This window comes from Paroedura picta, chromosome 5 (assembly GCF_049243985.1).
Source record: "Paroedura picta isolate Pp20150507F chromosome 5, Ppicta_v3.0, whole genome shotgun sequence".
Classification (NCBI taxonomy): domain Eukaryota; kingdom Metazoa; phylum Chordata; class Lepidosauria; order Squamata; family Gekkonidae; genus Paroedura; species Paroedura picta.
The window spans coordinates 68,821,336-68,847,704 of NC_135373.1; the positions used below are offsets into that span (position 1 = coordinate 68,821,336).

The 26,369-nt window shown below is 46.3% G+C and overlaps 1 protein-coding gene and 1 pseudogene across 3 annotated transcripts in view; one reads left to right on the top strand and one right to left on the bottom strand.

Annotated features, from left to right (window-relative positions):
• The window catches only part of KCND2 (potassium voltage-gated channel subfamily D member 2), a 361,308-nt gene that overhangs the window by 295,388 nt on the left and 39,551 nt on the right, over window positions 1–26,369 (bottom strand). The window lies entirely within an intron of this gene.
• Window positions 11,908–12,723, top strand: LOC143838812 (high mobility group protein B1 pseudogene; annotated as a pseudogene).

The window sequence follows — 26,369 nt, forward strand, 5'->3', positions numbered from 1 at the left end:
ATTGTTTGGATGGGTCAGCATGTGCTAACACCGGTTCAGACGTAAAAAGAAGTTTCAAGCTCTCAAAAGCCTCCTGGCAAAGGGGGGACCACTGGAGCGGGGCGCCTGGCCGATTTGCCGCTTTCCCCCCCTCTTTCGTTTTTAACAAGTCAGTCAGAGGCAATGCCACCTTGGCAAAACTGGGGATAAACGTTCTATAAAAGTTCGCGAAGCCTAAGAAACTTTGAAGTTGCCTCCTAGTCTTGGGAGGTTCCCAGGCCAACAGGTCCCGCACTTTGCCCGGGTCCATTTCAATTCCAGCCTTGGACACCCGGAACCCAAGAAACTCCACCGCCTCCCAGTGGAACTCGCATTTTGAAAGTTTGGCAAACAGTTGGTGCTTCCGCAGCCGGCTGAGCACCTCCCGGACTAATTTTGTGTGTTTGTCCAGGTTGTCAGAATACACCAAAATATCATCTATGTAGACCAGCACCCCCTTTTACAACAAATCATGCATAATTTCATTGATCATGTTCATGAACACGCCCAGAGCGCCTGTGAGGCCGAACGGCAAGACAGTATATTAAAATTGGCCAAAGGGGGTGTTGAATGCCGTCAGGTACTCGTGCCCCTTTTTTATGCGGACCCTGTAGTAAGCTTCCCTCAGGTCCAATTTTGTAAAAATCCGGGCCCTCCCCAAATGTCCCAACAAATCCTTAATCAATGGCAATGGGTAGGCATTGCAGGTTGAGACAGCATTCAGCCCCCGGTAGTCTGTGCAGAGGCATAGGGACCCATCCTTCTTTTTCACGAAGAGGACTGGGGCAGCCAGGGGGGAAGTGGCTGGTCTGATGAACCCCCTGGCTAAATTTTTGTCCAGGAACTCCCTGAGCTCCTTCATTTCCCTAGGACTCATAGAGTACAACTTGGCTTTAGGAAGCGGCTCTCCCTTTTTTAGCTCGATTGCACAGTCTGTCTTGCGATGGGGGGGCAACTGATTGCATTCAGTCTCTGCAAACACATCCTCAAACTCTCGATACTCCTGTGGGAGGGCGAGTGCCCCCGCCTCCGCCACCGCGGCCATTGCTTGGCAGCCTGGAGCGGGTAGGGGTCGTACGTGCTGCTTGCAACCCAGGGATGAAAACTTTACTGTCCCCTTCTTCCACTTCACCGTGGGGTCATGTCCGCGCAACCAGTCCAACCCCAACACACACGGGAACGTGGAGTGAGGTGCCACCAGGGGTTGGATTTGCTCCCAATGTTTATCAATGTCCAAGTCCATCAGGAGCGTTTTCACTGTGGCCTCCCCCCCTGGGGCACATTTCCCATCCAACTGAGTGATGGGTAGGGGCTCCCTCAGAGGCACCTTCCCCACCCCCAAAGTCTCGGCTAGTGCTGGGCTTACCAGGGTTTTAGTACAGCCCGAGTCCACTATGCAACGTACCCCCAATTTTTCCCCGCAGCTGGGTTCCGTGAGAGTGGCAGGTAGGAGAACCAGGGGAGAGTCACTCACCGCGCGTTTGCCCCTGCCGGAGACCTGCTGGCGGGGCGCCTTTACAGCAGGTCGTCGTCGTTTCCCGACTGCTCTCCAGACTGCATTTCCTCCTCTTGGCTACTGCCATCAGATTTTTCCACCACAGTCGCTGCTCCAGCCGGGGCGAGCAGGGACTTGGCGGTCTTCTTTGGGGCCATTTTCTTGGTTGTCGTGGCTTTGGCTGGTGCTCCGCCCGTCGGTTTGGTGCTCGCTGAACTTCCCGCCCTGGTTTTGGCCGGGCACTGGGCAAGGAAATGGCCCGCCTGGCCGCAGCCCAAACATAATCCTTTCTCCATGCGCCGCGTGCGCTCGCCAGGATCCAGTTTAGCCTTGGGCTTGGGTTTCTTCGGGGTGGAGGTCTTCCCACCCATTTTTTCCGCGATTCCTTTGTATTCAGCAGCCCGTTCCAGGCAGCTTTCCATCTCTCCCGCCAGCTGTACCCATCCCAGCACGGTCAGCGGGTCGTCTAGGAGAAGGCACTTGCTGGACAGGTTTCCGGAGAGGCCCCCCACGAAAGCATGCACTCTCTGGGGCTCCGTCCAATCTGGAACAGCCAATGATAATTTCTTAAATTCTCGGGCATACTCGGCCACAGTCATTGTCCCTTGTTTGAGGACCTTGAGTTTCTTCTCCGCTGTCTCTTTCTCAAAGGGCTCCACGTACATCAAGCGCATGGTTCTCAGGAAGTGATTGTAGTTACGAACTGCTCTCGGGTTGTAACGGTAGAGATCCATGAACCACTTCGCCGCCTCTCCCTCTAGGCACTCTCCCACGAAACGAATGCGCTCGGCATCATCATGGAAAGTGAACCCCATGTCCATCATGTAAGCTTGGAGGTGGACCAGGAAAGAAGGAAAAGCTGACGAGTCACCTGAGAAACGGGCCTTGAACTTGTAGGTGCTCCGCATTTCAACTCCCCTCAGATGAGGAGGCAGGCGACCCGGACCCCAATCCATTGGAGCCCGCGCTCCACGGGGTCGTGGGCTCACTCCGCGACCGACTCCTGCCGCCGATCCAACCGCCGCTGCCGCTCCAGCCGCCGCTGCCGCTGCGCCATCAGCCGCCGCTGCTCCATTGGCAGCCGCTACTGCAGCTGCAAGTAGTAATCCACCGGCTCTGGCTCCATCAGCCGGTACCTGGACCAAAGCCTGACCCCGGACCAGGGGTCCCGCTCCTCTCCCGGCAGCAGCCGCCCCGAGGTTGTCTTCGTCTTCTTCCTCACCCTCCGACTCACAACCAACTTCTTAGAAATAGAAAGTTTTATTGAGAAGCACTTCATACATCTAGACTAGCGAAGTCAAATCTGCCTGAGGACAGATTTGCTTCTTCTTATCAATACAATTCTCCCGCCCAAAACTTGAAAGTTCCCAAGGGAGGGGAGGCAGAGAGAGGAGCCAAATGCAATTAAAAACAGTGTTACTTTCACATGTCCTTGGCTGTCTTCAGACTTAGATAAGATGTTGCTTAGCAGTACCAGACCCAGCCGAGAGGCCTCACGGAAAAGCACATTCAGAGATAATGGCTACAATAACATACATTTCACTTTTAACTAGTTAGCATGATATAGGACCTAGAGCTCCCAGGCACCAAGCAATCTAACTGTCATGGAGGAACTCAGGCTAATTTATGACAGGGTTTTCTAACAATCCTGACAAGGAGAAGTGATTCCTAGAGACACATGATATCACTTTTGGCTTTATACAAGAAGTGATGTCACACCATCATGGTCAGCTTTTTTTTTTTTTTTAATCTAGCTCCTGTTTCATGTGTGCCAGCTGGAAACACAAACTGGGAGGAAGAGATCATCCACCACCAGTGGGTATATGGTAATTGTGGCTGTACCTTACTGGTGACTGTTGTTTGCTGCTGTAGTGGGCCGGACCAGGAAGAGACTGCAGGGGCAAGGCTTGGCTGGTGTGCATGCAGTCCACTGAAATCGCTGCTGGCTGCACACTGCAGGGGGCATGGCCAAGCTTCTTTATAGAAGCGGCCCACTGAATGCCCACCCTCTTTGCCCTGAGGGAGACTAGTTGGAAGCTACCCACTCCTTTTTCAAGCATAATGCCCAGTTAAAGTGTATTACAGATTGTTTACCAGTTGTTCTGCACAAATAAGTTGTATAGTAATAATTTAGCTCTATTTTGTCAGAGTGGGCAATTTGGGCCTGGGAAAGATCCTTTTGGGGGGAGTCCATTTATGTGGACTGTCCATCTTGCAGACCTCCTTAAAAGGCTGCACAGATGCTGAACCATAACATGAACCCTGCTGGGGAGGGTTCCTCCAATTCAAGGTTGCCTGTTGTTGTCCCAGCAGGCAATGGGTGCCATGCTCCAGGAGACACAGAGTGTCTGGCAGCTCCGGAGGCACCACTGGGATCAGGGCTTCCTTGGCAGTCCACTGTCTGCAAGACAGCAGGGGTCCTCCCCATGTTATCCCAATGCTCCTGCTGTGGGGGGGGGGGTATGTGTGTGTCATAGAATCATAGAATCATAGAGTTGGAAGGGGCCATACAGGCCATCTAGTCCAACCCCCTGCTCAACGCAGGATTAGCCCTAAGCATCCTAAAGCATCCAAGAAAAGTGTGTATCCAACCTTTGCTTAAAGACTGCCAGTGAGGGGGAGCTTACCACCTCCTTAGGCAGCCTATTCCACTGCTGAATTACTCTGACTGTGAAAATTTTTTTCCTGATATCTAGCCTATATCGTTGTACTTGAAGTTTAAACCCATTACTGCGTGTCCTCTCCTCTGCAGCCAACAGAAACAGCATCCTGCCCTCCTCCAAGTGACAACCTTTCAAATACTTAAAGAGGGCTATCATGTCCCCTCTCAACCTCCTTTTCTCCAGGCTGAACATTCCCAAGTCCCTCAACCTATCTTCATAGGGCTTGGTCCCTTGGCCCCAGATCATCTTCGTTGCTCTCCTCTGTACCCTTTCAGTTTTATCTACGTCCTTCTTGAAGTGAGGCCTCCAGAACTGCACACAGTACTCCAAGTGTGGTCTGACCAGTGCCGTATACAATGGGACTATGACATCTTGTGATTTTGATGTGATGCCTCTGTTGATACAGCCCAAAATGGCATTCGCCTTTTTAACCGCTGCATCACACTGCCTGCTCATGTTTAGTTTACAATCCACAAGTACCCCAAGGTCTCGTTCACACACAGTGTTACCTAGAAGCATATCCCCCATCCAGTAGGCATGCTCTTCATTTTTCTGACCCAGATGCAGAACTTTACACTTATCTTTATTAAATTGCATCTTGTTCTCATTTGCCCATTTTTCCATTGTGTTCAGATCTCGTTGAACTCTGTCTCTATCTTCCGGAGTATTTGCCAGTCCTCCCAATTTGGTGTCATCTGCAAACTTGATGAGTAGTCCCTCCACCCCCTCATCTAGATCATTAATAAATATGTTAAAAAGTACCGGGCCAAGCACCGAGCCCTGAGGTACCCCGCTACTCACCTCTCTCCAGTCTGATGAAACACCATTGACAACAACTCTTTGAGTGCGGTTCTCTAACCAATTCCCTATCCACCTGACTATCTGAAAATCCAGATTGCACTCCTTCAATTTATCCATCAGAACAGCATGGGGAACCTTGTCAAAAGCTTTACTAAAATCCAAGTAAATGACATCAACCGAATTTCACCGATTCAGCAAACCTGTTACTTGGTCAAAAAAGGAAACCAGGTTGGTCTGGCAGGACCTGTTGGAGACAAATCCATGCTGACTTCCTTGGATCACCAAATTGTCCTCCAGATGTTTGCAGATGGCTCCCTTTAATATCTGCTCCATTATCTTCCCCACAACAGAGGTCAGACTCACTGGTCTGTAGTTTCCCGGGTCATCCTTCCTCCCTTTTTTGAAGATCGGAATAACATTTGCTCTCTTCCAGTCCTCCGGGACATCCCCAGTCCTTAAAGAGGTTCCGAAGATGATGGACAAGGGCTGTGCAAGTTCTCTGGAAAGTTCTTTGAGTACTCTCGGGTGCATTTCATCCGGACCAGGGGATTTGAACTCATCCAGTGCAGCTAAATGCCTCTCGACAACCTCTCTATCCATGTTAACCTGCCACCCAGACACTGTCCTTTGGCTATGGCCATCTGTAGATGTGCCTAAATACTTTGACCTGTGGGGAAAAACAGATGTAAAATAGGCACTAAGCCTTTCTGCATTCTCTGCATACATCTGGGAAATTGAAGTCACCCATGATGACAAGGTCCTGCCACTTGGATATTTTCTCAAGCTGCTCACAAAGTGCAGCATCCACATCCTCTCGTTGGTCAGGCGGTTGGTAGCAGACACCAACCACCACACTGTTTGTTTTCCCCTCGCTTATTTTCACCCAGATGCTTTCCACTGTAGATATGCTCTCCTTCACTAGAATTTCCTGACAGGTAAGCCCTTTCCTCACATACAGTGCCACTCCTCCACCTCTTCGATCTATTCTGTTTTTCTGAACAGTTCATATCCATCCACCATTACATTCCAGTCATGAGAATCATTCCACCAAGTTTCTGTGATGCCTACTAGATCATACCTTTCCATCAGCATGAGAAGTTCCAGCTCTTCCTTTTTATTGCCCATGCTTCGGGCGTTAGTATAAAGACATCTGAATCCTTTTACTTTTGGTTCCCTATGAGCTGGCCTTGCCGGTTGGGCTGCCTCCGATCCTTTTCCTTCCATACACTCCCTATGTTGATCGTCTCCTTCCCCTAGTGGCTTTAGTTTAAAGCTCTCCTGATGAATCTCCCCAGGTTCCTGCCAAACACATTCTTCCCCAGTTTCGATAAGTGCAGTCCATCAGGTGCTAGTAGGCCTTCCTCAAGAAAGCCTATCCCATGGTCCCAGAAACCAAATCTCTCCTGCCGGCACCAACTACGCAGCCAGTGATTCACCTCCATTATCTTCCTCTCCCAACGCATTCCTCTTCCCTTGACAGGCAAGATTGAAGAGAATACCACTTGTGCCCCCATTTGCTTGAGCTTCCTCCCCAGATCTTGATAGTCTTTTTTAATAGGAGCGATGGTATTCAGGGACATGTCATTCATTCCCACATGGACCATCACAAATGGGTAGCAATCCATAGATTTGAGGAGTTTGGGCAGCCGTTCTGAAACATCTTTAATTTTCACCCCTGGCAAGCAACACACCTCTCGGGTTAGGAGGTCGGGCCCAGCCACATGGCGATCCATTCCTCTTAGCAGGGAGTCTCCAATTACCAGTACTCTCCTTTTTTTTTCTCAACTCCATTTCCTTCTGTCCCCGTGGCCTCTTCCCAAAGAGCCAGTTTGGTGTAGTGGTTAGGAGTGCGGACTTCTAATCTGGCGAGCCGGGTTCGATTCTGCGCTCCCCCACATGCATCCAGCTGGGTGACCTTGGGCTCGCCACGGCACTGATAAAATTGTTCTGACCGAGCAGTGATATCAGGGCTCTCTCAGCCTCACCCACCCCACAGGGTGTCTGTTGTGGGGAGAGGAATGTGAAGGCGACTGTAAGCCGCTTTGAGCCTCCTTCGGGTAGGGAAAAGCGGCATATAAGAACCAACTCTTCTTCTTCTTCTTCTTCTTTGTCTTGGACTTTGTTTTGGGACCTCTTCCCTTGTTGACCCTTGCACCTCCTCTGCAAGGGCCTAAAATCTATTCTGGAGCTCCAAAGGCCCCGAGAACTGTCTCGCTCTTCGCCGTTGAGTCTTTTTCCGAACTGACTGCAGAGGCTCCCTATTGTGGTCAATCTCCTTATCCTCTTCAGGACTAGTTGTATTGTCTTTATTCCAAGTTGCAGGGCTCTGGTGTATAAACTCCTCCCCTTTCTTACTTTGGGTCAGAGTAATAATTCTGTTTTCTAATCCCCTAATCTTTTCCTCCAAAAGTCTTACCAGCTTACCCTTGGGGCAGCTGTAGTCCATCTTATCTTCTGGGAGGAAGGCAATCATGTCACATTCACTGCAGATGATGGGATGAGTGTCCTGAAGGTCCATTGTAATGTCTAGGCAGTGCAAATACTAGGGAAATATAATCTACTGATATAATCTACTGATTATAATTGCTCAGCCAAGAACCCCAGGCTAAGAGCCACAGGCCAAGAGCCCTTTTGTCTCTCGCCCTTGGTCAGCCCTCTGGCGAGGAGCAGCCCTTTTTAATCCTCCCAACAATTACCCAGCAATCACCTCACCCAGGCAGCACAATAGCCTCACCTGGTCAGCAGCAACTCTCCCCAGTAGCTCTCTCCACGTGCTCTCAGTTGTCTGAGCTCTGCCTCTGGCGAGGAGCAGCCCTTTTTAATCCTCCCAACAATTACCCAGCAATCACCTCACCCAGGCAGCACAATAGCCTCACCTGGTCAGCAGCAACTCTCCCCAGTAGCTCTCTCCACGTGCTCTCAGTTGTCTGAGCTCAAATAAAGCTGCAGCCAATTTTATGCCAAGAAAAGTCAATCCTGTGTGTACATCCTCTTTGTGGGCCAGATTTGCTCACCTGCTAGGCAATCCTATTCCTCTTCCAGGTATTCCAGGTTCCCTAAAGAGATGTATCAGTAAACAAGTGGAAAATAGAAACATGTGCTTTCTTAAAATAAAATAGGAGCATGCCATCTATGGCCATTTAATATTCAGCATTTTGGAAGGCTGAGCTGCTTCTCACAGTGATATATTACTTACATTGGTTGATATGTTCCAACATGTTTAACAGCACTGCAAAATTTCATCAAAATACATGTCTGCAATGCAAACTTTCAGTGCCAAATTTATGGAATGGAATGACTGATCAACAAAGTAGCAAAGAACCTCAGAACTGTAACTATTATAGGCTGTTCATCCAGTTTAAGAAAAACACAATCCAGGTTCTTTCAATTCATTTGAAGCTGTTTTACAGAATTATATAGACCCACTTACAATGCATAATAAAAAATAAAACTATTTTAGCTTGCATGAATCATATTTTTAAAGGATGTTTTATATATCACCTTAACTAAAGATTTAACATTTCCAGAAATTCAATTTCAGGAAATTGGGAAGGGGAAAATTGGGAAATTGGGAAGGCAACTAAGATATATACTTAATTTTCTATCAAACTTAAATTTATTTTACTGATATAACAATGTAAATTGCTACATTTACAACATATATCATAAAGAATACTACTATTCGGTAAATTTAAAAGATTTAACTTGAAAAAATTAAAATTAAATTAAAAATAAAACTTGAAGGAAAAAATCATTTGAACAGAACACTAATACAGTCACAATATGTAGGACTATCAGCATATTGAAAACATTGAACTATTTAATAGTGTATTATCTTATCATATCACACCTTATCATATATTAGTAGCCTTTTCCACATGAGGAAAATGTTCCTGGACAGTCTTCACATGTTGGCAGCATATAGAGCCCCCTCCACAAGGCTGTCCAGTAGCCGGGTCGCAATTTGGCCATTTTTAACTCGCAATTTCAGGAATCCAGAAAACTGGATTTACCACCCTAAATTGTGCAAACACTGCTGAGCAAACAATGAGTAACCAGGGATAAGACCATATGGAGGGGGAAATGTGCAATAGTCTGGCCAGCTTTGTCCCACCCTCAAACCCACCCTCCCTTCATCCATTTCCTGTTCCAAGTTATATTTTTTTAAAATGGCACAGTCCATGTTGCAGCACAACTGCAAACCTACATTGTAAAAGGTGAAATAAATTCTTCTTTTAAGTGTCCATAGTCTTTTTGAGATCAGGCAGGCAAAACACAACCCCTTTTGTGTTTTCTGGAGGTGGGAAATGGGCTGGGAAAGGGGGAGGGAGATCCAGGAGCCTTCTATTTGAGCTGCCTTCTTCCGATCATACAGGGGTCCAAGCATCTTGTTTTAAAGCCAACCATTAGCACAAAATGTCTTTTTGGGCTCCAGTTATCATGTTCAGGATTTCAGAAATCTACCCAGACAGAAACCCTTAGGCCAGCCCTGCATTGATACGGCCTACCAGAACTGCTGTCTCTGGCTCTATTCCTGTTCTACTTGTGTTTTTGTTAAGAAACCAAATATAACAAAGGTACCATAAGACACACACAAACCAAGCCAAGGCTAGCTCGAGTTGCTTCTGGAAATTGTCACCAGGGCATGCATTATCCCTAGACATGATGGTGGAAAGCGCTATCAAACAACAGCCAATTTATGGCAATCCTGTAGGGTTTTCAGGGCAAGACACTTCAGAGACAGTGCAATTGCTTGCCTCTGTGTAGCAATCATGAACTTTTTTGATGGTTTCCCATCCAAGTACTAACCAGGGACAACCCTGCTTAGCTTCAAATTAGTTTAGGATAGCATGGGCAATCCACAACAGGGCTTCTCTAAGCATGCATATTGTTAAAATCTAGTCCTATCCATCTCAAGCCAGTAGGGTATACTAGAATGACATGATTGCCTTGAAATTGCAAGTCTTCCTCTAACATAGCGGTCCCCAACCTTTCTCAGGTCAGGGACCGCCTCCGGAGTGAGGGGAGAGCCGACGGCCCGGGTGTTGCGAAAACGTGCACGCGCAGTCGCCGCGCATGCGTGTTTTTGCCACCAGGACCCATTATGCACGGGGGCAATAACGCACATTCGGGGTGGAATGGTGGTGACTAAAATCACCGATAACGCACGGAGCTGGCTGCAACCGGCCGCAGCTTTGGCGCATGCCACCGAAAAAGCCGCGTCAGCAAAACACGGAAGAAAGCACAGCTTCCGGATGACCGGGGCGCAACCAGAAGCGGCGCCGGGATCGCCACGTGCATAATTGGTTACTCTGGGTTTTGCCACCATCGCGCCCCATCCCATGCATAATCGGTGTGCTTCACGTCTTCCCCCTCTGCGTTTTCCATGTGACCCGAAATCGCCGTTTCGGCGGCCGTGCATAATGGGCCCAGGTGGCGCTAACGCGCATGCGCGGCAACTGCTGCGCCAACAGCTTCCCTTCCTTCTTGCTGCCTGCGGGGGGAGGCAGGCATGGCTGCCGGCAGCCCGGTACTGTGGCCTTTGCGGCCCGCCACTGGGCCGCAGACCGGAGGTTGATGACCCCTGCTCTAACATATATATGCCTCTTAGCTTTGGGACATGTGTATGACTTTTTGATCACAGTTTAAGTTCTTATATGAAAATATTTTTGTTCAGGACAATTCAAAGTAAAGCAAGGGGGAGAGTGTTCTTGACAGGCAATTGTTCGCATATTTTTTCACCATGAAAAGAAAAAGCAAACACTGCCTGAATCACACCCTCATCTATATTCCTTTAAGTATTAATTTATGACTTGTATATCTTTCTTTGTCTCAAAAAAGATCAAAGCAGCTAACAATTGGATGTTCTCAGCTGGTCTCCCAGATAGCAATATACATGGCCAGACATACTTAATTTTACCAGAAGATCTGTACCAATGTGCCTTCAGGATATTCTTTAGTTGTGAGAGCCCTGGATACCTGTGGTGAGATATACTGAATTCTGCTGGGCATTGTGGATAACTTTTCAAGATAACCACATTATACACAGTTTTGCCAGAGAAAACAACTATGGTGCAATGTGAATTTAAATTGCATGTGCAACATATTCTTATTATTCATGTCTCTCTGATCTTTTAATTAGGGCTGTTTTATAATTCAACACAGATTTAATTGTACAGACAACCTGCTCAGAAATATATTTTGAATTTTAAGTGAGTATTTTCCTGCTTTTTAATTGTTCTGGTGCCATTGCTCCCAAGGAAACCTAATAGCCAACATCCCCTGTGCAGATGAGGCATCTGAGCATCAGAGAATTATTGCAAAGGAGGAATTATTCATTACATTTATAGTGATAAACTATTAGTAATATTTCCAGTAGTTGACTTTTTTAAGGTTGAATTTCACAAGGTAGAATCATTACATGGAATGTGAACAATAATTTAATAGCAGCTGTTAGACAAGAAAGGCTGTATATTTCTCTGTATAATTAGGTTTTCTGTGATTATTTGTTTATTGACCTTTTGCCGTTGAATCATAATATTCTATGTGGCAAGTGATTACTAACTATAAATATAGTGCTATTCATACTTGTGCCTTTTTATAATGATTTTCTTCTTTTTATCTCAAGTGTGGTGAGTACAAAAATATCAGAGATGACACAAATACAAGATGTGCATTTCAAAACAAGGCACAAAGAATAGATTCTGCCTCCTACTCAGAACAGTATCAGACAGGATAGAAGGGATAAAAACATATTCTTGCACCAAGGAACACAGCTGTTCAAGTCTTCATGCAAGGAGCAGACAAAAACTGGGGGGGGAAATCCTCTGTTGCTTTCAAGTTCCAAAAAAATAAATAAATCAGAATTCCACTATAATTACTTTCTTAAAAGACAAACTACCTTTAAAAATTTTTCAGAAACATTTTAAAATTTGCATACTGATTCTGATTTGCATTTGTAAATTAGGCGAGGGAGACCCATATAATCTTTCATGTATCTCATTTCATGAAATACTTCCATTCAAAATTTGAGAACAATGAGACTGTGAATCAATCCCTTTCATAGCCATTGCAATGCATTGGGATACATATGATATCCAAGCAGCTTTGGTGATCAGTGTTGTGCATTTTGTGGCATGTGACTGAAAGGTTCTGAGTGCACAAGAGTGTGACATTAGTTTGACATCAATATGGGCAAAGGGGATCCTAAAAACCTAAGAGCCACAATGTGTCTTCTTGGCGCAAACTTGCTGGGAAGTGCATGAGAATAAACATCCAGATGCTTCTGTGCATTTTTCAGAGTTCAGAGTTCTAAAAAAAATGTCCAGAAAGGCGAGAGGCTATGCTTGCTAAAGAGAAGGGAAAATGTGAAGACATGGCAAAAGCTGACAAGGTTTATTATGAAAGAGAAATGAAAAATGATATAACACCTAAAGGAGAAGAAGAAGAAGAAAAGCTCAAGGACCCAATGCACCAAGGAGGCCTCCTTCACAATTGTTCATATTCTGCTCTGAGTTTCATCCAAAAATCAGAGGAGAACATCCTGGTCTTTCTATTGGGAATGTTGCAAATAAACTTGGGGAGATGTAGAATAATATTTCGGTAAATTGTAAGCAACCCTATGAAAAGAAGGCTGCTAAGCTGAAGAAGTATGAAAACGATATTGTTGCCTACTGTTCTAAAGGAACAACAACCACTTTATTAATATTTTTTTTCAAAATTCCACTTAGTAAGTTGCTAACATAACTAACAGTATTGTTCTAAGCAGAACTGAGCTTAATGGTTTTAGGTGGGTATAACTAATATAGGATTGCACTGCAAATTAACCATCTTGGAAAACCTATGTGAAGGGGAAATTGTCTGCTGAGTTTCTAAGTAGGCATCTGTAGATAAGCTGTGATGTATGACTATACATCTATTTCTCAAACAAAGGTGCAGATATCCCTAGAGCAGGGTCAAACACAGTATTATTAGACAACTAGGGGCAAAGCCCGTTGTCTCCAAGAATACAACGGGCGCTAGAGCTTGGCAGTGGGAAGAGGAAGGGGAGGAGTTGTCCAGTCTGTAAGGGCATGGGGTTGTCATGTGTGTTGTGTGGGAGGTTGTGGTGGCATGGTGGCAAATGAGGCCATGGGTGTGGAGATATGGGTGTCAAGAACCTGTGGTGTGGAATGTTCGTTGATTGTGGGAGAGGACTGACCTTTGGGAATTGTGGCATAGTGGTTACAGATGAGCTTTCCAGAGCCATGTCCTCATATATGTGAAGGGAAAATCAGACTGGAGACTCTTCTTAGGGGAAGATTACATGGCAACCAATTCCCCCCAGTTCTGCGTCATTTCCCTTCTTGTGTGAATTAGGCCACATTCACCGAAATGGCCCTCTGCCCTAATACACATAGGGTAGTCACAGTACACAGGTGTCCACCCTGTTCCTTCTGTCTCCCATATTTTCACTGTTGGTAAAATGTTATGTGCCCACATGCTTCTTTCATGGTTGCTCCTTAGAACGGATTTTTGTACCCTATTGCTTACTACCCAAAGGAGTCTCAAAGCGGTTTACAAACACCTTTTCCATTTGTCTCTCCACAATAGTCAACCTGTGAGGTATGTAGGGTTGTGAGAGATCTGAGAGAACTGGGAATGGGCCGCAGTGACCCAGCAGGCCTCAGGTGTCTCAAAGCATTTTCCAATCGTCTTCCCCTTCTCTCCCCATAGCAGACTCCCCATGAGGGAGGTGGGGTAGCGAGCCTCACAAGGAAGCTGGCAACCCTAAGAGGAAGACTGTCTGTGCACAGCAGTCTTGACCTTAGTAAGGTTTTTAATACTGTTTTTTTATTTGCCAGGCCAAGGTTATTTGCCAGTTACTATTTCAGTGACGATGTGTCTCCAGGCATGTACTTGTTCTCTATTTAGTTTCAGGCTTTAAGTATTTATTTAGATCTTCCTGCACTTTCCAGACTCACAGGACTGATGCTGGTCTGCCTGTCTGCACCCCAGAATACAAACAGTTGCTGATAAGGGCTGGCCATAACCCATAGGCCAGGAGGGACACTCCTGCACCACTCCCTACCAACTGCAGGCAAAAATGGCTCCTTTGAAGGCTGGACTCTGAGGCATTGTATGATTTTGAAGTCCCACCTCCAAACCTCCAGGAATATTTCCAACCCAGGGGTAGCCAATCTATGGTGTGGCCTGGAGAGCTCCTGGAATTACAGCTCACCTGCAGAGTATAAAGATCAGCTCCTCAGGCAGAAAGGGCTACTCTGTCAGGGTTCTGAGGCAATTTGCAGTTGGACATGACAGTTAGGACAGCCTTGGGGCTGTCCAAGCCTCTGTTCTCATCCCCCTTGGCAGCCCTACTGACCTCCGCTCCCTGCAGTGGTCAGGAGCAGACTGGCAGCCAGACTGGGCTGGGTGAATGAAATTTTGGTCTGTCCTGGTGAGGGGCCAATAGGAAGGCACTTTGCGCGCCTCCCCATTGGCTACTTGGCCCTGGATAGACACTCGGAGGGCCAAATCAGGAGCCGCTTCACGGCTCCTGATTGGGCCCTCTGAGTTTTTATCCTGGACAGGGCCCGCCCTAACTCCTCCCCAGGTGGCCTTACTCTTTTATTTAATAGGACCCTGTCCTATTTAAAGATTATAGGCTTGAACCAGTAGCCTTTCATAATGTATAGCTTTTAGCATACTTAAGGCCCAAGAACCTCATTTGTGAATAATTTGTGCATTTACCTTGCATATTTTACTTTTCAGCCACTCCCCATCCTAACAATCCCAGGAACTAAATGTGTGGGATACAGTAGAGAGTTTGGCCATGCCGACTTTTCTGCAGGTGGCAGCTTGGTGGGGCTGCAGTTCCACAGACTGTTGGTCTTTGGGGAGTTCAATGTTCATGGGGAGAAAACAAACTCAAAGAATACAGACCTAGTGGCAACCATGTTGACACTGGTACATTTGTAGCTGGTCTCATACATCCAGCAAGCCATACCCTAAAGGTTTGGATCACTGCACTGCTACCCCACCCCCCCACCCCCCAACGCCCCCACCCCCCACCCAGGAGTTGATCTTTGCTTGCCCAAGGAGACATATAGATCTGATTGGATTCCAGATTGCTCTGTGGGATCCGATGCTCCCTGTCAACTCAGTTGATAAGCTGGTATAAGAGTGGTGTTGCCAAATTTCTGAAGCCATTGACAAAATTGCTCCCTGATGCCCTCTCTTTTCTCAACCCAAACCAGCTCCATGGTATACATTGGAGCTGCAGGAGTTGAGATGGCTAGTGTGAGTTTGGCAGAAAACTCATAACAAGGCTTCAAGAACATCTTATAAGACACTCATAAATGCTTATGAGATGGCAGTGAAGGCCACAAAGAGAGGCCACTTTTCAGCCTCTATTGTCTCTGTGAGCTCACAACCAGCTCACAACTGTGAGCTCACAACTGGGCCATCTGGTCCAGTTTTGACCCACTTAAGTACGGTCTCCTTGGCCAATGTAGACAAGGCCCTAGCAGTTGTTAAGCCAACCACGTGTCCTCTAGGCCCATGTTCCACATTGTTGGTGAAAGCTGGCAGTGAAGAGAACCAGATCCCCCCTCCAGGAAATTATCAACTTGTTCCTAACAACAGGGATGTTTCCAGAGAAACTGAAAGAGGCCATGGTCAGGCCACTTCTGAAAAAAACAAAAGCTGGATCGTCTGTCCCAGCCAACTACCGCCCAGGATTGCACTTGACATTCCTAGGCAAGGTGGCTGAATGGGCAATTGCAGGGTAACTGCAGAGTTTCTCGGAAGATGCATTGGCGCTTGACCCTTTCCAATCTGGCTTCCAGCTTGGCCATGGGGTAGAGATGGTGTTCTGGCTATCAGGCTTAACTAGAGGTGTCAGGTTTCAGCAGCTATCCAGCATGCTTGAAGAGAGAAAGTTTGAAGATTAGTCAGCCAAGCCAGGTCAGAAAGCCAGTCAAGAAGAATAAGAAGAATTGGTTCTTATATACTGCTTTTCTCTACCAGAAGGAGTCTCAAAGTGGCTTACATTCACCTTCCCTTTCCTCTCCCCACAACAGATGTCCTGTGAAGTAGGTGAGGCTGAGAGAGTCTTGCTATTACTGTGCAGTCAAAACAGCTTTATCAGTTATGTGGTGAGCCCAAGGTCACCCAACTGGCTGCATGTAGGGGAGTGGGGAATTAAACCCAGCTCGCCAGATTAGAAGTCTGTGCTCCTAACCACTACACCAAGCTGGAGATGAGCTCCTAAAATGTGGTTAGTGGTCCAGTTTGAGGTCAGAATGTCCAAGATGTCTTGCAGGATCTCAGGCAGAAGGTCAGGCAAGGTGGGCATCAGCTAGAGTGTTGCTCACATTTGCATTCATGTAAGCTCAACTCCCCTAATAAGCCTGATTCTAGCTCTCATTCTGTGAACAGTCTCCCTGTTCTACTAATTGCTGGTGAAACCATGTATGGGCATTCCTTTTGTGTGCTGGTAGTTCTTTCCATCCGCTCTGACAACAATGAGTCACAGCTGCTTCAGATGTACTATCAGGAGAGCTGTCAGCCTAATCACCAGCAGCTGGTCCAGAGCAGGGCTGATCACTGGAAGGAGAGTATGTCTGGTATGTCTGGCTCAGCAGCTGACTTCTCCAACTTATCCAGTTGAGTCTCTGCCTGGGCCCCTGGGTTGTCCTCTGAGGAGTCTTAAGAATCATGACAGATAGTTTTGGTCACCCTGACAGATGATCTTTGGAGGAAGCTGGATCTAGGTGGGTCAGCGCTGCTGTTTTTACTACATCTGGTAGCAGTGTTTGACACAGTAGATTTGACACAATAGGCTTCTGGCCTACTGCCTAATCCATGTGGGGATCTCTGGCACAGCTCTTAATTGGCTGCAGTTTTTTCTCCATAGCCAGGGTCAGAAGGTAGCACTAGGAAGGAGCATCGCCCCATGGCAGGCTCTAAATTGTGGGGTCCCATGAGTTGGTTGAATCTGAATCCAGCCAATATGGAGATCTTCTAGCTGGGTCAGCATGCCAAGAAGCAGATGGTGAAAATCCCAGCTCTTGATGGGGTCCACCTGACATCTGTGCCCTCTGCCAGGAGTGATTCTAAGCTCCTCCTTATCAATGGAGGCCCAGATCATTAATGATGCTTGCCTGGCATTCTCCTAGGTGTGACAACTACGCTAGGTGTGACAACTAGCACCCTACCTCTCAACTCTTGACCTAGCCAGCATGTTCCATGCAACAGTCACATCCAGGTAGACTTCTGTAATCCACTCTATGCAGGATTTCCCTTGAGACTTACCTGGAAACTCCAGCTAGTCCAAAGTGCAGCATCATGGGTCCTAACAAGGACCTTGTGGAAGGCACACATGACACTGGTGCTCACCCAACTCTATTGGCTCCAGATTGGAGACCAGATTAGATTCAAGGTTTTGGTATTTACCTTCAAAGCCCTAAACAGTCTAGGACCAGCACATCTGTAGGATTGCCTCTCCCATTGCACCCCACAAAGAGCATTATGGTTGGTGGACCAAGGGGTCACTATAAATCAGTTGTGTCTTAGTGCCATTTTACTCACACACATGCCACTTGAAGCTCCTCGTACAGTGAATGGGATTTTTTAAAATCCATCAATCTGTACTTAATGGCAAGGTGATTATAAATGCAGTCAACCATTCTGAGATGTGTGTCGCTTATAAAAGTAACTTTGAAACTGTATATATTTTACTACTGCAATCCTTGCTCTGAGAACTGTAGCAGAGCAATTTGAAGTCTGCATACAACCTGAACTGGAAAAAACAAAGTATAGCTACAGTAGAACACTGCATTGGATTATTTATGCATTCCTATCTGTTCTGTTATTAAATGTTGGAGTGAGGATGATTTCTTAAATAAGACACTTGCAAAGTACCTAATTTATACACATTCAGCTAGCTAAATATTTGAGGAATCTTAATTCAATTAAAATTGAGTATAACTGGAAATATATTGTGTTATTGAATAAACTCTGTTAAGTCTCTTAAAAAGTAAATAAAAATAACACCATTAACAACTAAGCAAGCAGCAGGATGACATACATAAAGCTGATAGGTACTTTTGCAAATTGTTCTTTAAATTATTTAATCCCCTAGACATTTCTGTGTAACATTCTGTGCTCTGTGGCTGCATTTCCTCAGTGGCAACAAGGGGGTGATGCCAGTATGATTCCTAAGAGATCTTTTCTTTTTTAAAGGGAGCTGTCCAGTTTCTGAAGGCATATGCAGCTATGCTTTCTTTCACTTGTAATTGTAAAGGTCCTACTATTGTGATTTTCATCACTTTTACATTGCAGCTCCCTGGCAAAAAGGATTTCCACTTATAACCTCTCTGGACCCCTATGTCTGAATGATATATATGAAATTCCCTTAGACTTTGTCAGATCATTGGTCTATCAAAGCCAGTATTTTCTCTGATAAGCAGTGATTCTCCAGAGTCTCAGGCTGAGATCTTTCACATAACCTACTGTCTGATCCTTTTAAATGGAGATGCCAGGGTTTGAACCTGCATTTTCTGTATCCAAAATAAATGCCCTACCACTGAGCCACTGAGGTATCCCTTTCCACTGTTGCTCTCAAATTGAATGTTACCTATCATCCCTCCAAGCTTGGTAAATTTACACTCAGTAGAGTATTGTATGCTGCAAAAGCTGAGCAAATACAGACTGGCTAAAAACAAGTGTATTTTTAAGTGGCCTCTTACAATTTTTTTTAAAACTGCATATGCTCTTATGCCTGTTAATATTTCTACCCTATCATGATTATGTAGGGCATGCAGAACAAAGTTCTTAGATCAGCTATTTCTATGAGGATACATAAATGTAACAGACATGATCCCAAAAAGGCATAACAAAACACAAATCTCTAAGGAGGGAAAAAGAGGGAGGAAGTAATGACTTTACAAGGGCACATATTAAAAGGACTACAAAAACCTGCATTTACTTGAAAGCAATCAGAATGTTAACAGCTACAATTTTTTTTTGCAATTACTGAGTGGGATTTAGAGAATAGAACAGCTATTATTTTATGATGCAGAGACAACTGAATATAAAGAACTATATCACCATGGTATAACTAATTTGTGCTGTGCTCCAAGAAACTTCCTTTTAACTTCCATGTCATTTTACAACCTCCATGCAGTACTAAGCAAGATTAGTGGCCATTGAGATACCACTAAAAGGACAGGGCTACCTGGATACACATTTGGTAGTGTGTTGACATACAAAAAAAGGAGGCTCACTGCCTAGCCAATGCCGGGATATGGGGAACAGCCCTTGTATGGCTGATTTCCTTCCTCCAGGGTCGCAGACAGAGGGTAGCAATAGGAGAGAGAGTATCTAACCAGCATCAGCTCACATTTGAAGTCCCTCAAGGAGCTGTCCTCTCTCCTATCTTATTCAATATCTTTATGTGCCCTCTGGCTCAGTTGGTGCAGAGGTTTGGGCTGGGTTGCCACCAATACGTGGATGACACCCAGCTCTTCCTCCTGATGGATGATCGCCCTGACTCTCCCCAGAACCCTTAGCTAGATGTCTGGAATCAGTGACAAAATGGATCAAGCAGAGTCGCCTGAAGCTCAACCCTGAAAATATGGAGGTCCTGTGGTTGGGTAGGAAGGGACCATGGGAGGAAGCACATCTGCCCACCCTGGACAGTGTGAAGCTCTCAGCAAAGCGCTCCGCCAGGAACCTGGGTGTGATCCTGGATGCTTCTCTTACAATGGAAGCCCAGGTCACAAAGGTAGCACAGCTGGCATTTTACTACCTCCACCAAGTGAAGCTATTAGCGCCCTATCTGGACCCAGAACACCTAGCCACAGTGATCCATGTGACGGTCACCTCTAGACTAGACTTCTGCAGCTTGCTCTACGCAGGCCTACCCTTATCCTTGATCCAGAAACTATAACTGGTGCAGAATTCTGTGGCCAGGATCCTCACCAAAACATCATGGAGATCCCACATCCAGCCGATACTCCAACAATTCAGCTGGCTCCCAGCTGAATTCTGGATTAAGCTTAAGGTTTTGGTAACAACCTTTAAGGCCATATGCGGTTTGGGTCCGGTGTACTTGAGAGACCGCCTTCCTGCCTATACCCCCAAAAGAGCCTTGTGCTCTGCCACCTCCAACTGGCTACATATCCCTGACCCCAAAGAAGCATGTTGGACCTCAACAAGGGCCAGAGCCTTTTCGGTCCTGGCCCCCACCTGGTGGAACGAGCTCCCTGAAGAGATCAGAGCCCTGCCCGAATTTCCACAGTTCCACGGGGCCTGCAAAAGGGAGTTCCTCCACCAGGCATTCGCTTGAGGCCGACCAACTGAGAACATCTGCTGGGCCCCCCTCAGATGCCCTTCCATGACTGAACAATTTGATCTCCCCAGTGTTGTTGTTATTAATGTTGTGTTATAAATTGTTACTTGGTTGTTGTGATGTAGTATTGAAACTTGTATGTTATAGATTATTATAATGTTCTATGTAAAATTGCATAATGTTCCATGTAAACCGCCCAGAGCTGGAAAGGATGGTCGGTATAAAAATCCAAATAAATAAATATATAAATAAACAAATAAATAAACAAACAAATAAATAAATAAGAGAGACACTGTACAGTTTAAAAACAAATCTAACACGCTTTTCTTTTTTTTTCTTTTAAAGGAATGAGCTATGTGCAGCAGGATTATGTCTTTATAGACAAGAAAGCCTATTCTAGGAGGTTTATTCATCATCATCTTCCTCCTGCTCTTCATCTTCCTCCTGCTCTTCATCTTCCTCTTCCTTCTTCTTCTTACTTTTCTCAGGCTTAGGAATTTTCCTTTCACTACAACGCCATTTACATGCTATTTTGGCCTCACAGCCTTGCAACCATTTCAGCCTCACAGTGGGACATGCACACCTTTCCATTGTGAGGCCAAAATGACTGGCAGCCATTATGCTCAGGGTGAAGGGTCCAGCCTGGAGGCAGAAACTTTATACTTCCAAGTTAAGTTTTATGGGATGCTTCAGTGTCTTATTTGATAGACCATTAAAATGGCAGTGATGGTGGCAAAGAAAAGTTATTTCTCTGCTACTATTGCATAACCATCCCAGTTATTCAAGGTATTTTCTTAACTAAATTGGAGCCTCTACTGTCTCAGTAACAGGCAACTGTTATGATATTTTGTAAAGTTCTTGGTTGGTAAAATTGGCGGTTTACGGGAATCCGGATATTTTCCATGTTTCCTTAAGCATTCTGAGGGCCAACAGGGCCTAGCCTGGCGGAGGCCCATGTGGACAAGAAAAGCCAGGCCTTCCAGACCCTGCTCCTCTCCATCCTATGGGGGCCTGTTTTCAGCAGCCACATTTTTGATTCAACATTTTGTTCCATTTTAAGCACATATACCCATAGAAATATAAATATAAAGTAACATAATTCCACTGTTCTTATTTTGAAATAAATCCCATTCATTAACTAGCAATAATTAATTCATATATTCAAATAATGAAAACACTTATGAAGTCATTACTATCAAAAATTGGATGACAAGTCAGATAATACATTTTAAATAACAGTTTTTCTTCAGTCCATACTATGATTACTTTCAGTTAAACGTCATGTGTATGTTAGGTTTTTATTTATTTATTTTTCAAATGAAAGTCCTGTTTGACTACAGATTCTGAAAGAAATAATTCATTCAGCCAACCAAAAAATAACTTTTCACTTCTGTCTCAGAAAGCAAGTTATTAGGGATAATATAACTGCCAGATGTAATCATACTGAGAGAATGCATTGCCCTCTTTTTGTATCAACCTTGATTCAAAATACAATTTCTTATTCAGCTTCTCTTCTCAGTTCCTTAGTTCGTTTTAGTAATCTTTATTATATGTCTACAGAACTCACTATTCCTTTCTGAAATAATTAATTGTAAATAAAGACTGCAGTACAAGCTGTGCCCTGACCACAGCAGTTTGAACCTAAAACATAAAAATTGTTTTCTGCATCCTGACTAAAAAGTTGTGCATCTGCCACTAAATTTTAAATGCAAGATGACTTTTCATATTATATAATTTGCATTGTGCACTCTTTCATTCACTGTGTATCATTTAGATCTTAATATTTTGCCTTCCTTAACCAGTGTTTAAAGTTTTTTTCTTTCACTTTAATGCACCTAGCATATTTGTGTTAATTATCAAAGCTTATATTTTTAATAAAGCTTTGATAATTAACAAAAATATGCTAGGTGCATTAAAGTGAAAGAAAAAACTTGCTGGTCTTAAAAGTGCCACTGGACTTGAACTTTGTTCAGGATCTAAAAAAATAAAACAAAGGGGGATATCTTTAAAAGTACGAGGGATATAGAAACACACTTATAAAGTTACTTAGCATTAGGATCTGTGAAATAAACCCCCCTGAGACTTATCTAAAAGGGCCATTGCTGCTGCAGAGAACACTGAAAGGGACTTGGCTGGTGAGAGAGAACTGCCAGCCCTGGCATCCTCTGGGCAGTATGTGCATTGGCATGGCAATGGGGGGCATGGCCAGGCCAGATGTCTGTTAAATGGATGGCCTGAGACACGAAATCCACCTTCCCTCCCTGTTTATGAATTGTTGGACTGTTTGTTAGAGGTTGGGTTGTATTATTGTTTTTTTTGTCACAGCCGGCAGAAGTGGAACATGGGAAGGATCAATTTTGGTGTGACCAAGCTTGTTCGCTGGCCATCCCCTAGATTTGCCCCCCCCTTAAGGGGCTGTGTGGATGCAGAGCCTGATTGAAGCCTAGCATTTCTGGGGGGTAGGAGAACCCAACAAAGGCTGATACCCAGAGGGGTCACCCCATGTTGCCTCCCTCCTTTTTCAGCCTGCCATTATGTCCAGAAATTTGGGCTGGATAGCCAGTAAAGCCTGTTGAAGGACAGGCTCCTGTGGGCTGCCTTGTGGTCGGCTGGCCACAAGACGGCAAGATCCTCTTCCCATGCTTGCCATGGTCAATGTTGAATAAAGGTTGTGGCCAAATATTTTATGCCAAATTATGGTTGTCAGTGTCCTCATTAGGTGGTCAATATCCCCCTGCAAGTTCTGGTATACTAATGCATTCCTACATATGAAATGTTGAGTTTATTTAGACAGATTAAAAGCACTTCATTTAATAAGTATTTTCCTGAATTAAGTCTGGTTGTGCACTTCAAAATGAGACTATTGTTTATCTTTCTTATAATCAGTTTTATGATATGATCGTCAGTATTCTTCTCAAGTGCTTCTGAAATAGACCTCTCTAACTCAAGGTATGAGTAATTTGCCTCCCACGACACAAGCAATGACAGCACCAATTATATGACAGCTGGAGTCTGTGTCTCTAAATATGGGATTCTAGTTGCCATTTTATGTTAAAAAAGGAACTGGTCATGAAAGAATTAAAGTCTGCCAAAAATGCTGTATCAGGATAAGGTTTTAAATCATTTGCCGTGCAGGGGAACACTTTTCGCCAAATAAACCAACAGACACTTAATGGCAGTAAATAGGCCACAACTTTTATTAACGATAGAGCGTTGACCAGCATGGGGGAGAATCGAACCAGCCCTCTTGTGGTCCCCTGACCACAAGGCAGCCACACGCAACATCATCAGGTATGCACGGGGCCCTCCAACGCCCCCTTGGGCTCCCCGTGCCCCCAATGCCCTGATGGATGAAAAGGGGAGGTGACCACCTCTTGGGAACCCGTTGAGGCGTGAACCCCTGCCGGGTTCCGGGCCACCCGGAAATGCGGATCTGCCGCCCGAGCTCATCCTCCATGAGTGATGGCCTTTCGGCACCGCTTACCCACAACCTCTTACAGAGGTCCCCCACAAAAGCATGCCAGCACGCAGGCTGGGCTTGCTTGCCAATGGTTCCTCCCCCATGCCCAAAACCCGCCAGTTGTGACAAAAAGATGCTAGCAATATAGGAAACATAACATGAGAATATAGTAACATATACATTCTTAACAATTTCTGTTCATCTTAAATTCTACAAAGCTGAAACATGGAATTAATACAATCCACTGTAAATAGGGAGGGAGGGTGGGCAACCTCGTCGGAAGAGAAGCGGGAAAGAGGCAGAAGCCTCTCTGGCGCTTCCCTATATGGAGCGGGCAAAGGAGGCTGGGAAGAGCCGACCTGGCCCCCTCCTTTCCCAGCCGTCCTTTTGCCGCGCTCCCGAACGCCGCCGCAGGGGTCGCTGGGACTCGTAGTCCCCTACCCTGCGTTTCTTCGGCGAGGGCTTCCCCGCAGCGGCAAACGCGCCCGGGGTAAGTCCCATCCGCCCTTGCCGTGCAGGGGAACACTTTTCGCCAAATAAACCAACAGACACTTAATGGCAGTAAATAGGCCACAACTTTTATTAACGATAGAGCGTTGACCAGCATGGGGGAGAATCGAACCAGCCCTCTTGTGGTCCCCTGACCACAAGGCAGCCACACGCAACATCATCAGGTATGCACGGGGCCCTCCAACGCCCCCTTGGGCTCCCCGTGCCCCCAATGCCCTGATGGATGAAAAGGGGAGGTGACCACCTCTTGGGAACCCGTTGAGGCGTGAACCCCTGCCGGGTTCCGGGCCACCCGGAAATGCGGATCTGCCGCCCGAGCTCATCCTCCATGAGTGATGGCCTTTCGGCACCGCTTACCCACAACCTCTTACAGAGGTCCCCCACAAAAGCATGCCAGCACGCAGGCTGGGCTTGCTTGCCAATGGTTCCTCCCCCATGCCCAAAACCCGCCACAGAGCAAGGGGATGGGTTCCTCCATCCCCGCGCTCCCGCCAACGCTCTTACGAACCAGAAACGCTCAACAAGGCGTGCCTCAAATCATCCAACCAGAAGTCCATCCCCCATTCGGAGAGATGGACTCCATCCGCCCTGTACAGGGCCCATGAACGATGACAAATGTCAGGGTGTAAGATGCACACACCACCTTCTGGAATCAGGAACTTGGCAACCATTTTGTTGACCTTTTTCCGGGCCACGTCAACCTTTTTTGGGGAAACGGCCCCTCTCCAAATACGCCGCTCTAACAAGGCAGACCACCAGATACGAAGCCCAGGAAAACGACAAGAAAGTTGCTTGAAGTCACGTCTGATGGCATCAGCTAAGCCCACTGCTGTTACACTGGTGAGGTCGTTCTCTCCAAGATGTACCACCAGAAAGTCAGGAACCCCGGTGCGATGAATAGCCGAATCCAGATCCCTTTCCAGGGATGCCCAGCGCATGCCTCGGCGACCTGCCCAGGATATACGATAACGACCAACCAGGCCCAGGTCATTGTTCCAACCGGACCTTACTGCATAACGTGCAGCCCAATGGACGATACTGTGCCCGATAACCAGCACTTTCGGGGCAACCTGGACCAAACCTGCAACATGAATACGGTATAGAAACGTTACAGCAACAAATCTGGACGCACATATTTCTTATATGCCACTGAACGCCACCGGCCCACTGCCCTGATCTCATCCGGAGGCACTCCAGAAGCAGCTGCTTCGGTTGCCGCCCCAATTCGAAATGAGTGGGTGCCGAATTGTTTTGACGGAAGGCCCAGCTGGTGGAGCGTGCTCCTCAAAACAGCCCCAAACTGATACCTTGACAAGCAAGTGCCATTTTCGTGAATCAACAAAGGGCCGTCAATCTTTGGCCTCACCGCTAAAAAGGCACCCACGATGGAGACCGGGCAGGGAGCGTCACCCCCACCCCTCCTTAACACTATGTAGGACCCTCTGCCCAGCTGATCAGTTTTTGAACGGCGAAGAGTGATGTGCAGCTCTTCGTCAGTGAGCTGTACGTCTCCCCTCGCAACTGCTTGATCGCCCGTGCCTGAACGGGACCCCGATACAAGCTCCGAGCACCGGAAAGCTCCAAAATATGCCAAAGTAAACGCTGCCGCAAAAAGGGCAACCTCGTAACCATCCGAGCATACAGCAGGCAATTGAATCACCATGTTCCTCAAAATGTCTAACGAAATAGGCCGCCTGGGGTCAGCCGTAACTGGGCTGATCCTCTTCCATCCTGCAATGGCTTTTCGAATCAGAAAGGATGATGAGGGATCCCACCAACCCCTGGTTTTGCAGAAAAAGGATAGCCCCGCCACTTGTATGTTCATGGACCCCGGGGACATTTTGCGGGAACGTAAATGGACGAGGTAGCGCAGCACTAAGTCCTCTGTTGGAGGTAAGGCCCTAAAGCCCTCTTCCTGCTCCATGTACTCCATGTAACCCCGAACCGCTGCTGTATATGCCCGACGTGTTGCCGGAGCGAGGGAATGTTCCACGGCCTCGAGGATCATTCCAGGCCAATCCTCCACAACTCCTCCGGGAAACGGTCTGGACACATGTTCGCCTCTGGCGCCAACTGGCGAAACCT